The sequence below is a fragment of the Trichechus manatus genome, unplaced genomic scaffold (assembly GCF_000243295.1).
Source record: "Trichechus manatus latirostris isolate Lorelei unplaced genomic scaffold, TriManLat1.0 scaffold00027, whole genome shotgun sequence".
NCBI lineage: Eukaryota > Metazoa > Chordata > Mammalia > Sirenia > Trichechidae > Trichechus > Trichechus manatus.
In genome coordinates, this window is record NW_004443963.1 from 18,028,746 (window position 1) to 18,044,921 (window position 16,176).

The following is a 16,176-nucleotide window of genomic DNA, read 5'->3' on the forward strand; positions in this document are numbered from 1 at the left end:
GGCCCAGTATTTGGGAAGAAGATGCTGGAAGGTGGGTCCTGATGCCTCTGAGCCTCCGAATTGCAGCATGCTGAGGAGTCTGGCTTTTCAGGGACAAAAGGTTCCTTGGGGGACATTTCACAGGCTGCCAGGGTGGGAATGTGTAAAAAGAAACTGCTTAGCTTGAGAGAGGACATCATGGAGGATTCCCCTGGGGTGTGAATCCCCAGGCGCCACACTTAGAGTCCCCAGTGCCAACTGACTTAGAACTCTAGCTTCCCATCCACCCACTCACCCATCTACCCATATGTCCATCCACCCACTCACCCATTTATCTACCCACTCACCCGGCCACTCATCTACATCTATCCACCTTTCCATCTGCCCATACATCCATCTACCCACTCACCCATCCATCTACCCATTCACGCATCCAACCACCTATCCACTTACCCACCCATACGTCCATCCACCCACTTGTCCATCCATCTACCCATTCACCCATCTATCCACTTACCCACCTGTCCATATATCCATCTACCCACTTACCTATCCATTTACCCACTCACCCATCCACTCACTGACCCACCCACCCATAGGTCTGTTCACCCACTTGCCTACCCATCCACCCATCTACCCATCCACCTATTCGCCCACCTAGTATTAAGAGAGGTTATCTTATAACAACAAGCTCTGGCATGTGCTCAGCATTGGACAGTTTCCAAAGCCTTTTCATCTCCACAATCTCTTTTGAGCCTTACAATCACCCTGTGAGGGAGGTGGGGCTGTTCTCACTTTACAGATGGAAAAAACTATACATGACCCCATATCCTACCTTCCCCCTGGATCATGTGATCTGACCAGAGAAGATCTAAGCAGGGGGAAGATTCAGGCACAGGGTGTGTGTCTCTCTGGGTGGGGTCTGGACAAGGGTGTGTGTGGGTGTAAGGGTCTGAGGGTGTCCACGGGAGACCATATGGGTGTGCACACAGGAGGGGGTGTGTGGGCGTGTGTCTCCTGCCTCAGCCTCTCTTCCTTCCGTCTCCTGCTGGGTGAGGAGCTCATTAAGCCGCTGCTCGGCTGTGGAGGTCACTCTGTGCTGCCCGTGGCACAAGCCTGCGCATTCTCTAGAGAAAGACAGGGATTGACCCTTCACCACCATCCTCTGTACTCCTGGAAGCTCCAATTAGGGATGCCCAGTGGCCCGGAAAGACCAGGGAGGAGCTAAGTCTCTCCTCAGTAGGTCTCCTTCTGCTAATAGCATCGCTGGGAGGCCCTGTGTGGCCCCGAGTTGGGGATGTGTGTTTCCCACTCCGGAGCCTGATTCCCGCTCTCAGCCAACAACAAATGATTCTCACTCTCAGAACTCAGTGTTGGAGGAGTTGCAATAACCCTCTAGGATCCAAAATATAATCAATGGCTGCCCTCCCCCACCCCCGTTTTACAAACCGCACAGTGGTCCACCTCGAGAGAGACCTTAAGATAAATTCATACTTACATATAATTTAATTAATAACAGGAGCCTTAAGCTGTTAGAGCAGGTGGAGCCTTTTAAGTCCATTTGTCTAGCCCTCTCACTTTATACACCGGATACCTTTGTTCTCAGGTACCACATCCCTGCCCAGAGTCGTCAGGGAATGAGTGACTTGGGGGAGGGCACAGACTCTTGGAAATGCTCCCTGGAGAGGTTTGAACAGTTGCCTCCTTTTTTCCCTTAGATAAATTTCCCCGAAGCATTCAAAGTCCTTCCATTTATCTTGAGAGCATCTGTCTTGGAAATATTTCTTTTCAACAATAGCCGGTAGCTTCAGTTTCACCACTAGATGGCAAGCTAGAGAGTTGATAATAGGCGAAGTCCAATTATGGTGTTATTAATTATAAAGCTGTGGGGCGTGGGGTAGCTGCCTGCAATTTAAAATGTACACAGGAGGCTGCAAAGTCTCAACACGATCAACCAGAAAGACCCAGTTGGGTCTCAGCTCTCCACAAGCCTGCTGTGTGACCTCGGAAGTTCCTTGGTGTCTCTGGACCTCAGTTTCTACAAAGCAGAGGAGGGGCTGCATTCAATGTGTGGTTCTGAGCTTGGTCCAGGATGGGTGGGGAACCTGGGAGTCATGGTGCGCTTCACAGAACCTCATAAAAATATGTCCTCCACCGTACCCCTGCAGGTCTCTGTCCTGGACACTCATCCTCTGAGTTGGAGGAGAAGGCTGGGGAGGGAGAAAGGAAGAACAAGACTGTGAGTTCTAGGTTCTGGTTCTTTGCTGTGTGACCTTTCATAAGTCACTGCCCCTCTCTGGGCCCCAGCACCAGCCAACTCCAGGCCTTTCCTGGCCTATATACCCCTCAAAATGCTGCTATACCCCCAAAGCCCATTGAGCCATTTAACTATGAAAAGTGCTTTTTTTTTTTTTCTCCTGTAAAAAACTAGGACAGTCGTTGCCAAGACCTGAGTCAGCTGAGCCCCCCTTGTCTCAGCCCAGGTCACTGGAGCGACTGGCCTACATCTGTGCCTGGCCACTGCACAGCCCTGGTCCAGGCTGTGGAGGGGAGGGTGAGGCAGACCCTGGGGACTAAGCCTGGCCTGGGCCACTCCGCCTCCCCAAAACCCTCTCTTGTTCACAATCCCTGCTTCAGCAGTAACCTGCCTCTGTGCAGGGGGCTCTGGGCTGAGCCTGGCAGGGTGCACGCAGAAAGGTGGAGAAGATGCTCCCAGGCCAGGGGGTCACAGACAGGGAGGCAAACACTTTCCATTTGTCCAGCCCTCTCAGTCTACAGGAGGGACAGCTTTGTCCTCAGATGCCACATCCCTGCCCAGAGTCACCAGGGAATGAGAGACTTGTGGGGGGCACAGGCTGTGGGGAAGGCCACTGCAGGCCCCCAGCTACAGGACAGGGAACTAGAGTTTTGCTTGGGACTGACAGCCCCAGGTACTAGTCCCAGTGCCTCCACTTATCTGCTTGGGACCCTGAGCAAGCTGCGTTCCTCTCTGGGCCTCCATTTCCCCAGTTCTGAAATGAGGTTAATAAGACCCATTTCCATACGGTTTTATAAAGGTGAAATGCCATATAAAGAGCTTAGCATCAGGGATGTCTTCTCAGAGGTAGCTGTATCAAACTGGTTTTGGAAGACTTTCACCAAGTGCACAGGAGGCTGGGGAGGGCGTTACTGGCAGAGGGGCCAGGGTGTGCAGAGGTGGAGTGGGGGAGCCTGTCCCAGGAGCAGTGGCTGTAGAGGGGGCTGCATGTTACGGAGAGGCAGGAGGTGAGTTTCTCACACCCTCTAGGGTTTTGATAGTAATGATAAATGGCTAAAATTTATCAAGTGCTTGCTATCAGCCCATCACTGTGCTTCACGTGGGCCACATCTTTTCATCTTTGTATCAGCCCTGAGATCTTGGTACCTGCAGAGTTAAGGGGCAGTTCGCAAGGCCACCTTCACTTCCGACACCGATTGCAAGGTCGGGGTCCCCAAAACCACCCTCAGGTTCAATAATTTGCTAGAAAGACTCATGGAAAGTTGTTATACTCATGGTTATGGTTTATTACAGTGAAAAGAGATGGAGTAAAATTAGCCAAGGGAAAAGGCACATGGGGCAGAGTTCAGGAAAGTTCCAGATGGGTGCTTTCAGTATCTTCTCCCCATGGAGTCAGGACAGTGTTACTTTCCTGTCATCAACCCATGTGTGACCACATGCATGGAGTATTGCCAACCAGGGAAGCTCATTTGAGTCTCTGTATCTCATTTTTATTGGGGCTCCATCATGTAGATATGGTTGACTGCCCATGTGGCTGACCTCGGTGTCTAGTCCCTCTAGCGGTCAAGCTGATACCATGTGACCCAAAGTTCTTATCCTAAGTCACATTGTTACCATCAGTATGGGGGGGGGGGGGGCTGGCAGATGTTCTTTGAAACTGAGTTTGCATGATAAATGCTGCATTTTCATTTAAAGTGTGTTTATTTGGGGCTTGGGGGCAGCAATGGAGGTTATGAGGGGGCTAAATCCCTGCCCAGGCCACACCTTGGACTTCAGGCTATGTCTGTCCTTGGCGTCCACAGCAGGCTCCCAGGCCGCCCTGAAGGGGCCTCCATGGGGAAGGAAGGGAGGAAAGGATAGAGGTGGGGGGGGAGAAGAGGGGAGATGACACTGACAGGTTTGGTTTCCCTGGGGTTGCTGCTTCCCAAGAGAGATGGGGTGGAGTGGGTGGAGAACATCTGATCAGAACATCTGGTAAGAACCTAACTCAGCAACTGGAAGGAGCAGCAGGGTCAGTGAGAGGAGAAATGCATATGAGAGTGGGGCAGGGCAAAGGCAACCCCTCTGGGATCAAGTTTGATTCTGCAAATCATGAGGGAGAGGTTCCTGGGAGAGACAGCAGATCCAGGGATGGGCCATACACTTTTGTTTGTTCATTTGTTCGCTCATTCACTCTTTCCTTCATTCATTCAAAGTAGCATCCACTGAGGGTCCAAAAGAAAATTCAGACACAACACCTACCCCGCAGAGAGACACATGGGCCAGGAGTGACAAGCCCTTGTGACCCCTTCTCTAATGGAGGCAGAGGGGCACGGGCACCACCATGCACTTAGAGAAGACTTCCCATAGGAGGGGGTGATGGACAGTTGAAGAATGAGTAAGACTTTGCTTGGGCCCACAGTCGGTGAGCGGCACTCAGTGTGACAGGGCTGGGAGGGGAGCACTCACGGGCGGGGGATGGTGAGGGGACTGAAGGCCTCTCCTGGGATGAGGGTGCAGGGGTGCTTCTTGGCTGGGTTTCATTCTTTCCATTTCAGGAGTGGGAGCCAGGCTGCCTTGTCTGTCTGCAGCCCCCTCCCCGGCTGGGCAGGGCCAGCTCTGTGGCCTTGGTGCCAAGCCCTACACTGCCTGGCCCAGCCCCCGGCCCCCACTGTGCCCCTGATTAGTTGGCATTGGCAGCAGCAGAAGCAGCAGACGATGGCCTCTCCTGGCCTCTCAGTGCCCTTCGCTGACCTGGCCAGAGCAGAGAGAGAGGGGGGCCCTCGTAGATGGGCCACAGCCTCAGTCCCCTCACCTTCGGCCTGGTCCCTCCTCCTGGCTGTAGGCTGTGCACCCAGCAGATGTTGGCCCATGTCCAGCTTTTTCCACTTGAGCTGGCCTGGCAGAATGGCTGTGCTAATCTGGGCTGAAAGCTCCTGTCTGCAAAGAGCACCCTGAACCTTGAGGGGACACGCCCATCAGGAAGCACGTCCCCTTCTTCCTGTGTCTCCTCCATGTGCCCCCTGCCACCCCCGCCTGGCTGTGCCAAGGTTCCTTGAGGGCAGAGGCTCAAGTCCAGAGGTCCAGAATGGTGAGGGTGGAAAGGCTGGGCAGCTCTATCAGTTCCCTCCCATCACTGGTCTCCACCACGCTCCTGCTATCCTCAGACCATCTCCACCCTGAGGCCACCCACGTTACACATCCAGCCCAGACTCCGCTCTCCAGAACCCCAGACTCCGAGTTGTACCCTAGGCATCCTGAATGCCACATGTCCACACAGTGCTGTACACCCACTCCCACTCCCGTGTCCCCTGAGGGCTGCTCCATTGCCCCGGTCCTCAGGCCCCAAACCTGGAGTCAGTCTCAACTCCTCTTCCTCTCACATCCCACACACATCCAATCCTTTGACTTAACCCTCAACGCAGCTCCAGAATCCAGCCATCTGAACCAGCCACCATCGTCTTCTGGATGGTCACCATGGCCTCCTCATGTTCTCCCTGCTTGCACCATGCCCCCAACAGCCCATTCTCCCCCCAGCAGCTGAGCAGGCCTTTTAAAGCCTTCATCAGATCATGTCTCTCCTCTGTTTTATTAGACATGTGCCAGCCTCTGCCAGGGGCACCATCTGCAGCCAGGAAGAAGGGACCAGGCCAGGGCAAGAGGCCCAAGGCTCTGCTGGCCGTCAGCACTGCACACTCTGGTTTGGCACGTCAGCCAGGAGAGGCAATCTGCTGCTCCTTTTTGTGGCTCCCATGGTGCTCGGCAGAGAAGCCAGAGTTCTTACAACAACCTGCAAGGCCCTCCATGCTCTGACACCGCTCCCTTCCGACCTCACCCCTTCCCTCACCTCCCTCCAGCTGCCCTGGCCTTTTGCTCGCTTGTCCTTGACTGTGCCAGGCAGCTCCCTGACCAGGCATTGGCTCCCGCTGTGCCCTGTGCTAGGAGTGCTCTTCCTCAGATACGCACACAGCCAACTCCCCCCCTCCTTCACGGCTCTGCTCAACATCATCCTGCCAGTGAGGCCTCTCCTGCCCACTCGCCATCCGCCAGCCTGACCCCTAGCCTCAACCTGGTACTCCTCAGCTCCTTGACCCTAGTCTTTTTATTATGTTTGTTGTTTATTTTTGTCTCCCCCTGTTGTTATTGTTGTCAGGTGCTGTTGAGTCGGTTCCAACCCATATTGACTCCATGTGCGACAGAACGAAATGCTGCCCTGTCCTGTACCATCCTCACAGTCCTTGCTATGTTTGAGCCCATCGTTGCAGCCACTGTGTTCTCCATCTCTTTGAGGGTCTTCCTTTTTTTCACTGACCCTCTACTTTACCAAGCATGATGTACTTCTCCAGGGACTGGTCCCTCGTGATAACATGTCCAAAGTACGCGAGACCAAGTCTCTCCATCCTTGCTTCTAAGGAGCATTCCAGCTGTACTTCTTCCGGGACAGATTTGTTCGTTCTTCTGGCAGTCCATGGTATATTCAATATTCTTCACCAACACCATTCTTCAAAAGCATTAATTCTTCTTCAGTCTTCCAGCTTTCGCGTGCGTATGAGGCGGTTGAAAACACCATGGCTTGGGTCAGGTGCACCTTAGTCCTCAAGGTGACATCTTTGCTTTTTAACACTTTAAAGAGGTCTCTTGCTGCCGATTTGCCCAATGCAATATGTCATTTGATTTCTTGACTGCTGCTTCCATGGGCATTGATTGTGGATCCAAGTAAAATGAAATCCTTGACAGCTTCAATATTTTCTCTGTTTATCATGATGTTGCTAATTGGTCCAGTTGTGAAGATTTTTGTTTTCTTTATGTTGAGGTGTAATCCATACTGAAGGCTGTAGTCTTTGATCTTCATCAGTAAGTGCTTCAAGTCCTCTTCACTTTCAGCAAGCAAGGTTATGTCATCTGCATATCGCAGGTTGTTAATGAGTCTTCCTCCAATCCTGATGCTGAATTCTTCTTCACATAGTCCAGCTTCTCTGATTATTTGTTCAGCATACAGATTGAATAAGTATGGTGAAAGGATACATCCCTGACACACACCTTGCCTGATTTTAAACCATGCAGTATCCCCTTGTTCTGTTCGAATGACTGCCTCTTGGGTCTTCCCCCACCCTCGCCCAGAATGTCAGCTCCACAAGGGCAGGGAATTTCGTCGTTGTTGTTTTTAGCTGATGTATCCCTAGAGCCTAGAGCAGTGCCTGGCATAGTAGTGTTGTTGTTAGGTGCCATAGAGTCAGTTCCAACTCATAGCAACCCTATGTACCACAGAACGAAACATTGCCCGGTCCTGAGCCATGCTCACAATCGTTGTTATGCTTGAGCTCATTATTGCAGCCACTGTGTCAGTCCATCTCGTTGAGGGTCTTCCTCTTTTTTGCTGACCCTCTACTTTACCAAGCATGAGGTCCTTCTCCAGGGACCGATCCCTCCTGACAACATGCCCAAAGTATGTAAGATGTAGTCTTGCCATCCTTCCTTCTAAGGAGCATTCTGGTTGTACTTCTTTCAAGACAGATTTGTTCGTTCTTCTGGCAGTCCATGGTATATTCAATATCCTTCACCAGCACCACAATTCAAGGTGTCAATTTTTCTTTGATCTTCCTTATTCATTGTCCAGCTTTCTCATGCATATGATGTGATTGAAAATACCATGGCTTGCGTCAGGCGCACCTTAGTCTTCAAGGTGACATCTTTGCTTCTCAACATTTTAAAGAGGTCTTTTGCAGAAGATTTGCCCAAAGCAATGCGTCTTTTGATTTCTTGACTGTTTGCATGGGTGTTGATTGTGAATCCGAATAAAATGAAATCTTTGACAACTTCAGTCTTTTCTCCATTTATCATGATGTTGCTTAGTGGTCCAGTTGTGAGGATTTTCGTTTTCTTTATGTTGAGGTGTAATCCATACTGAAAGCTGTGGTCTTTGATCTTCACCAGTAAGTGCTTCAAGTCCTCTTTACTTTCAGCAGGCAAGGTTGTGTCATCTGCATATCGCAGGTTGTTAATGAGTCTTCCTCCAGTCCTGATGCCCCATTCTTCTTCATATAGTCCAGTTTCTGGGTTTATTTGCTCAGCATATAGATTGCATAGGTATGGTGAAAGGATACAACCCTGACACACAATCTTTGCCTGACTTTAAACCACGTAGTATCCCCTTGTTCTGTCTGAACAACTGCCTCTTGATCTATGTCCAGGTTCCTCATGAGCACAATTAAGTGTTCTGAAATTCCCGTTCTTTGCAATGTTATCCATAATTTGTTATGATCCACACAGTCGAATGCTTTTGCATAGTTAGTAAAACACAGGTAAACGTCTTTCTGGTATTCTCTGCTTTCAGCCAGGATCCGTCTGACATCAGCAGTGATATCCCTGGTTCCATGTCCTCTTCTGAATCCAGCCTGAATTTCTGGCAGTTCCCCGTTGATATACTGCTGCAGCCATTTTGAATGATCTTCAGCAAAATTTTACTTGTGTGTGATATTAATGATGTTGTTTGATAATTTCCACATTCGGTTAGATCAACCCTTCTTGGGAATAGGCATAACTATGGATCTCTTCCAGTAGATTGGCCAGGATGCTGTCCTTCAAATTTCCTGGCATAGATGAGGGAGTACTTCCAGCACTGCATCTGTTTGTTGAAACATTTCAGTTGATATCCCATCAATTCCTACAGCCTTGTTTTTCACCAATGCCTTGAGTGCAGCTTGGACTTCTTCCTTCAGTACCATCAGTTCCTGATCATATGCTACCACTTGAAATAGTTGAACGCTGACCAATTCTTTTTAGTATAATGACTGTATTCCTTCCATCTTCTTTTGATGCTTACTGAGTCATTTAATATTTTCCCCATAGAATTCTTCACTATTACAACTTGAGGCTTGAATTTTTTCTTCAGTTCTTTCAGCTTGAGAAATGCTGAGCGTGTTCTTCCCTTTTGGTTTTCTATCTCCAGCTCTTTGCACATGTCATTATAGTACTTTACTTTGTCTTCTTGAGCTGCCCTTTGAAATCTTCTGTTTAATTCTTTTACTTCATCATTTCTTTCTTTTGCTTTAGCTACTTGACATTAAAGAGCAAATTTCAGAGCCTCTTCTGACATCCATTTTCGTCTTTTCTTTCTTTCCTGTCTTTTTAATGACCTCTTGCTTTCTTCATGTATGACTTTGATGTCATTCCACAACTTGATTGCGTAGTAGGCCCTCAATAGTTGTTGAATGAATCCACCCTTCCATGCATCCACCCATCCACCGATCCATCCTTCTCTTCCTCCCTCCCTCACTCCTTCTCTCCCCTTCATTTACTCAAGTGGATGTCCTCCAAGGGCTGCTTGCTGCTGGGCCCTGGGCTGGAGGACGCGGGCATCCCATAATGGTTCCTGAACTGAAGGCTTTCCGCACAGTGTCCTAGGTGCTGTGATAGTGGGGGATGGGGCTGTGGCAGCTCATCACAGGGACCCGGCCCAGCCTGGAGAACAGAAGATGGGACCACTCAACTGAAATCTGAGAAAGGAGGCGAGAGATGGCCTTCCAGGCTTGGGTTGGGTCTGGAGGTGCCCAGCATCTGGACTTTCCTGGGACTGGGAATGGGCTGGTCTGGCTGGGCATAGAGGGTCGCACTAGTGTGGACCACCTCCTGCCTTGGGAAGTGGCTCAGGACCTGCCTGTGGTGTGACACAGCAGTGAGAGGATCCTTTGTGGCAGAAAGTGGAGGAGGCGCCTTAGGTGGGCAGAGGGTGCACAAGGTGGGGGTTGGGTGCTAGAGATGTCTGTCAGTCTGGCTGTAGCAGCAGGTGCAGATGTGTTGTGTGTGGTGGATGGAGGTTGGTGAGGCTGGCAAGACAGGCTGGGGCCAGATTGTGGGGCCTGTGAGCCAGGGACGGAACGGGGAGGGAATAAGGATTTGCACAATCTGTGTAGGGTGGATGGGCTGTGGGAGGCTTCTGATCTCAGGCGCTCTCCTGTCTGAGCGGTCCTGGCCCCATGGTACTCCTAAGAGTTGGCTGGACAGAAAGCAGCATCTCCACTGGGGCCTGGAGGGGGCAAGCTCTGCCTCAAGGCCACTCCCCAGGACTGGCACTGATAGCCTGCCTCAGGCTCACTGCTCTGGGTGCTCACGGGAGTGCGGGCTGCGTCATTGGCCGCCGGGGCCCTCTTCCTCTTCTCAGCAGGGCCCTCAACCACACTCATGGGCACCCCCTGCAGCCTGCCCCTTCAGGGCAGCCTTGTCCCCACCCCAGGCTGAAGTCACACTAAGTCACACTAAGGAAGAAGAACCAGGTAAGCTCTGAAAGAGGGTGAGTCAGAGCCGTGGGGAAACTAAGGCAGGAGGGCTTTGTGACTACTGGGGTGAGAATCAGAGAAGGCTGCCTGGAGGAGGAGGGCTTGGCTGTGGAGGGAGATAAGGTGGAAAGGATGGTTTGAGACAGATGGTGGCAGGTCTTGTAGGCTATATCTCTCTCTTTCACTCTCCCTTTTTCTTCCCCTTTCTTCTGTTTCCATCCATCCATCTATCCTCCCATCCACCCACCCCCCCTCCCATCCATCCACCCACCCCCCCATCCATCCATCCATCCACCCATCCATCCATCCATCCATCCACCCATCCATCCACTCACCCATCCACCCACCCATCCACCCATCCATCCATCCATTCATCCATCCTTCCTCCCACTAGCCCACCCACCCATCCATCCCTAATTTATCTTCTTACTCTGTTTCACATGCTCTCTCTCTTTCTTATTTTCTTACTCTGTCTCCATCTTCTGTATCTCTCTGTTTCTCTTTCTCACTCTGTCTTTCTCTTTCTCTTTCTCCTCTGTCCTTTCCCACCTTCCACATTGTGTGCCTGGTGCCAGGGGAACTGAGGGCAGAGTGTAACCAGCCAACCTGTCTTGGTTAATTACTTGACTGTGGGCATAAAAGGAGGATTAACTTGGGGCCTCATGGGGGTGGGGTCTTCCCTGACTCCCTAATCCTGTGGCCCCTTTTCCCTGGCACAGAAGCGATGAGCTCGTTCTAAGTCTCTAGCTAATTATGTCTTGGCTCTAAGGCCCTGGAGTCCCCGGGCCCCAGGGAGGGCCATGAAGTGTGCTGAGGTCCCGCTTAGCAGAGGGAGGTGGGAAGGGAGGTGGTTAGGCTGCCATTAGGGAAGCCAACTGGGCAGGTTTTCAGGAGCCTTTCAGAATTTCAATATCCTGGAGAACAAGGGAAATGTAATTAATTGAGCAACAAAGGCCAGACCCTTGGGAGCAGCCTCATGGAGCAAGCCAGGCTGGGATTGTACTGAGCCTCCTCCTCCAGCCTTTCGGATCCAGTTTCTTCTCTTCGGCCACTCTCTGGCCCTTTGGGTTGCCTCCGGTCTTTCCCTGACCTCCCTTTGTACAGCCAAGGGCTCTGCCTGCTTGGAAGTCTGCCCACAGGTATCCCTCACCACCACCAGTCACCAGGAACAGAACCCCACCCTCCTTAGACCCGCCCTGCTGCCTCCATGCCTCTCTCGATGTTTACCCCAGGACCTTTGCCAGAGCCATTTCCTCTGCGGGCCCAGCTCAACGTTAGCCCCTCCAGGAATGTGCCCTGGGCTGTCTACCCTTCCAGGCATGGTCCTTTGTTCCCAACACTGTGGTCCCCTGTACTCTGCTATCAGGGGGTGGTGGAGCCTTTGGATTCATTCCCTGTGTGCACAGCACTGTGCTTAACATGCAAACCAAACAACACCAGTTGCCATCAAGTCCATTCCCACTCATGGCAACTCCACGTGTATAGAGTAGAACTGCCCCACAGGGTTTTCAAGGCTGTGACCTTTCGGAAGCAAATTGCCAAGCTTTTCTTCCAAGGCAACTCTGGAAGTGTTCAAACCACCAACTTTTCAGTTAGCGGCTGAGCACTTAACTGTGCCACCCAGTGACTCTGCTTGAGTATTTATTACAGCAGATGTTCATTATGTGTTTGATAAATGAGTGAACGAATGAATGGTGGAGTGCCAGAAGGGCCTGCAACTGACTGACTTAACATTTGGATGGATTACCAGGGTGCCTGTCCTACTTTTTTGCTTCCCTTCTCCACACACCCCCTCACTCCCCTGTTTGGGGGTGAGTGTGGGAAGGTGGGTCATCGAACCCCCACCCTGGCCTGTTCTCGGTAGGAGGAGGCAGCCTGCCAGGAAATCCCACCGCCTCTCCCCAGAGGAGGCCGACCTAGTTTTGTGGGTAGGGAAGATGGGCGTGGGCATTAATTATTGATTGGAAATCACTCCACACAGAGCTGGTGATGCAAATCCCAAATAATTACCTTTGTTAATAACCACCTCAACATCACCCACGGAATAAATAAAAATCTGGACAGGGCTACTGTTCTCTTCTTTGTCCCCATTCCTCCATCCTCCCCTCTTCCCTCTTCTATTCTCTCTCTCGACTTAGCACATCATTCGTTATGAACAGTCATTCAACAAATGCTGGCTAAGCCTGTATTCTGGGCCAGGACCATTGGGTTCTGGGAACACCAAGGTGAATCAGACACAGGCCCTGCCCCCAGGAGGGCACAGCCCAGTGAAGGAGACATGAGAGTAAACAGACACCTATATACTAGGGCTGGGAGAAGACCAGATGTTGATGTGAAAAGGACCTTCTGGGTTCTGCAGTATGCAGCCTGCACAACTGTACGTGGCACCCTAGACTAGGACAGAGGTGCTGAGATTGCTCAGAGCAGAAGACAGAAGGATGACCTCTACCTGGGATGGGGTGGGAAAGGGTCTGGGAAAGCTTCACAGAAAGAAAGTAGACCTTGAACTGGGCTGTAGTGGCTGACTAGGAGTTTGCCAGGCAGAAGAGAGGTGGAAGAGTGTTCTAGGAAGAGGCAGCAGTATGAGTAAAACCATGGAGATGTGAAATCCCATAGTATGTTTAGGGAACTTCAAATAATTTTATATTGCTAGGCATAGGGTGGTTATTGATAAGAGAGAAATAGAGGGATGAAGCTAGAGAGGGGCCCAGGACTGGGTCCCTCAGGGCCTGGGGCGTGGGGTGTGCACCAAGGGTGACCCACCAGCTCTTGACCCTCTTTGGGGCTACAGACACTTGTGTGGACCTTCTCCCCAGAAAAATTCATGGCATTATACCTGCATATTTTACAGCAATTTCATAGGGTTCATTGACCCCCTGGAGTTCCTTCAGGGAGCCCCCTCCTCCAGCGTCCATCAACCCCAGCTTCTGTAGAAGATGCGAGCCCACAAAGGAATTCACACATGGGAGTGACATGCTCAGACTTGTGTTCTAGAGAGTGGCTGTCTGAATCTCGCTCTCTCTGCCTCTGGGCTCTGCTTTCCCTGGGATGGCTTCAGTTTCAGGCAGATACTGTCCTCCTAAGCAAGATGGCCCCAGCACCTCCAGGCTTACCTCCTCCCAGCTCAACAACCTCTGCAGAAAGAGAGCGTCTCTTTCCCTGTGGTCCCAGCAGAAGTCCTAAGGCTGACTCTTATTGGTCCTAGCTGGGGTCACATCCCATCTTGAACCAATTACCGGAGGGCTAGGGAATGGAATATGCTGACTGGCACAGGCCTTGGTCATGTGATCTCCATATCAACTCCGCTCAACCACATGCACTACTGGAGTAGGGGTGACTGGGGATGGCTGGACCTCTCTGTGGTGCAGTCAGGAAGGAGATCTGGGGATCTGGGAGTGGACAACATACAGACAGTAACTGAGGTCATGACCATAGATGATGTCACCCAGAATTGGGAGAGCCAGGGACTGCACCTGTGGAGAGAGAGAGGGAGGAGGGGGGTTGCAGATGGGTCAGCCCTGGGCAGGAGGGGGTGGGGGGAAGGACAGAAGACAGATGTGAAGGGTGTTAAGTGTGAGTGGAACACCAGGAGTTGGGGAAGGTTCCTATTTTCTTCAGGGGGTGGAAACCCTAGGGTTTACTCAGACGTGCCACTGCCTGACTGGGTGACATTGTCCCAATTCTGTGTTCATCAAGAACCCCTGAACTGACCATCTGGGGTCTCCTGAGGGGCCAATCTGCCCAGAGGGATCTCTGTGCACACGTGCTGGGAGGCAGTTCCAGCAGGGTGGTTGGGCTCTGGAGGTGGGGGACCCGGGTTCTAATTCAAGCCCAGACTCTGCCAAACTGTGTGACCTTAAGCAAGATGTCTTCCTCTCTTAGCCTCCATTTCCTCTTCTACAGATGGGCCCTGAGCCTGGGAACGTTTGCAGCGTGGCCGCTGTCCCCTTGGGCCCTTTGCTGAGGGGTCTCATCATCTAAGAGGGGGAGAGACTGGCTCAAGATCCCACAGGCCACAAGCCCCAGGGCTGAGATTTGAACCCAGGTCTCTCTGAATTCGAGACTGTGTGCTTTCCTCAGCCTTTCTCTCCTGCCTGCGGGTTTCCAGGCCATCAGGCCCGTGGAATATGACTACCACCCACACAGTCTACTCTCCTTCCCATGGCTGCCCAAAGCTCCCTGTGAAAATGGTAGTAATAGCGTCAGAACCTAACTTCAGAGGAGATAATGAGAATCAAGATCAGCCCAAGGCTGATTTCTATGAGATGGAGGTCATACATACTTCGACTCTCCAACTTTTTAACCAATTCTGGTACCAGTTGTCCCTCCCACGGAACTCTACTTCTCTGCTGGTTTCGATAATTCGTTTCAATGGCCACATGGAACTCACAGACCATACTTACAGTTGAGTGGTTTATTAAGGAAGTAACAGGGTACACAACCTGGGATCAGGATCAACAGGCTACAACTCACGATTAGGATCAGAAGCATGTAGGCAAAGTCTGGAAGGTTCCTCTGAAGTGGAGAGCACATCCCTCCCTTCTTCAGTGCAGGACAGCTCACTCAGCCATGCAAGCAAGTAGGCCTTTCTGCCACGCATGCCTCCTCTGCCATGCAGGCTTTTCTCTGGGCTCCTCTTGGTCCCCTGAGGACAGGCTTCTCTGCCTTCGGCCTCCCTGCTGTCAGCCTGCTGACCCAGCTCATAGCCAGTGTAGCAGTTTTGCTCAGCTTTCTTAGCTGCATTCCTAGAAGCAAGTTTCTGCTGTCACCACAGACTCTGCCACAGGGCCCCTTGCAGGCCTCTCGTTGTCTTCAGTGTTACGGCCCTCGGATCTTTTACAAGGTTCCTTGCTTCCCCTCTCTCTGCTTCTTCTCTCTTCTTTTTTCCTTCTGCTTCTGTCTGCGCACCTCTGTGGGGTTGGCTGCGTACATAAGCAAACTCTTGGTCAATTTCAAGACATGGCCCTCCCACCAGGGCCATGAACTGACCAATCCCCTCTCAGTAGGCCACAGACACTTCATTTCCATTGTAGGCTATAGTCACTTTATTTGCATAAGTATGTGGACCAATCCCTGCAAGGTGCATAAAATAGACCAATCACAGGGCAAGCTGCAGCCCAGGGCCAGACAAAAAGTACCAAAGCACAAGTTGTTTACAGCTTACCCAGGAAATGTCAGTCAACCTGGACAAAAGTAACAAACTCTCTAGGGAAGAAAACTAGGGCAAAGGTAACTCCTCAGGGTTTACGGGAAAAATCTCTCAAGCTGTTTTTCCAAAGAACAAGGGCAAAAGGCCACATAAAGGAACTCATTTCACTATACCCCCTCAGGTCACCCTATCACCTCCCAAAGGACCTCCGCCTCCACTTCCATTCCCCCTTTTTCTCCTTGAGTCTGCCATGGCTGGTTCATCACAGCTATTTCTCAGTCAGGGAAAAGGCCTCTTCTCCTGGCCCCAAGCCAGATCCAAGCCCCTCAACCTATCCATGGTGCTTCTGATGGCAGCTCTGGGCTCCGCCTGGTTCATCATGCAGTGGGGGTGGGTCAGCAGGGTGGTTATGGCCAGTACTGGTGTGTCCTGTCATGGTCAAGGGGACTGTGACTGCCCCAGAGATGAAGGGAATTCAGGACACCTGAATTCATTGGGCACTTAATGTGCCTGCCCTGTGCTGTGTAGGTACTGGG

At 51.4% G+C, this 16,176-nt stretch overlaps 1 protein-coding gene across 1 annotated transcript in view; it reads left to right on the forward strand.

Moving 5' to 3' along the window:
• The window catches only part of CACNA1I (calcium voltage-gated channel subunit alpha1 I), a 122,565-nt gene that overhangs the window by 47,381 nt on the left and 59,008 nt on the right, over window positions 1-16,176 (forward strand). The gene's annotated exons all lie outside the window — the stretch shown is intronic.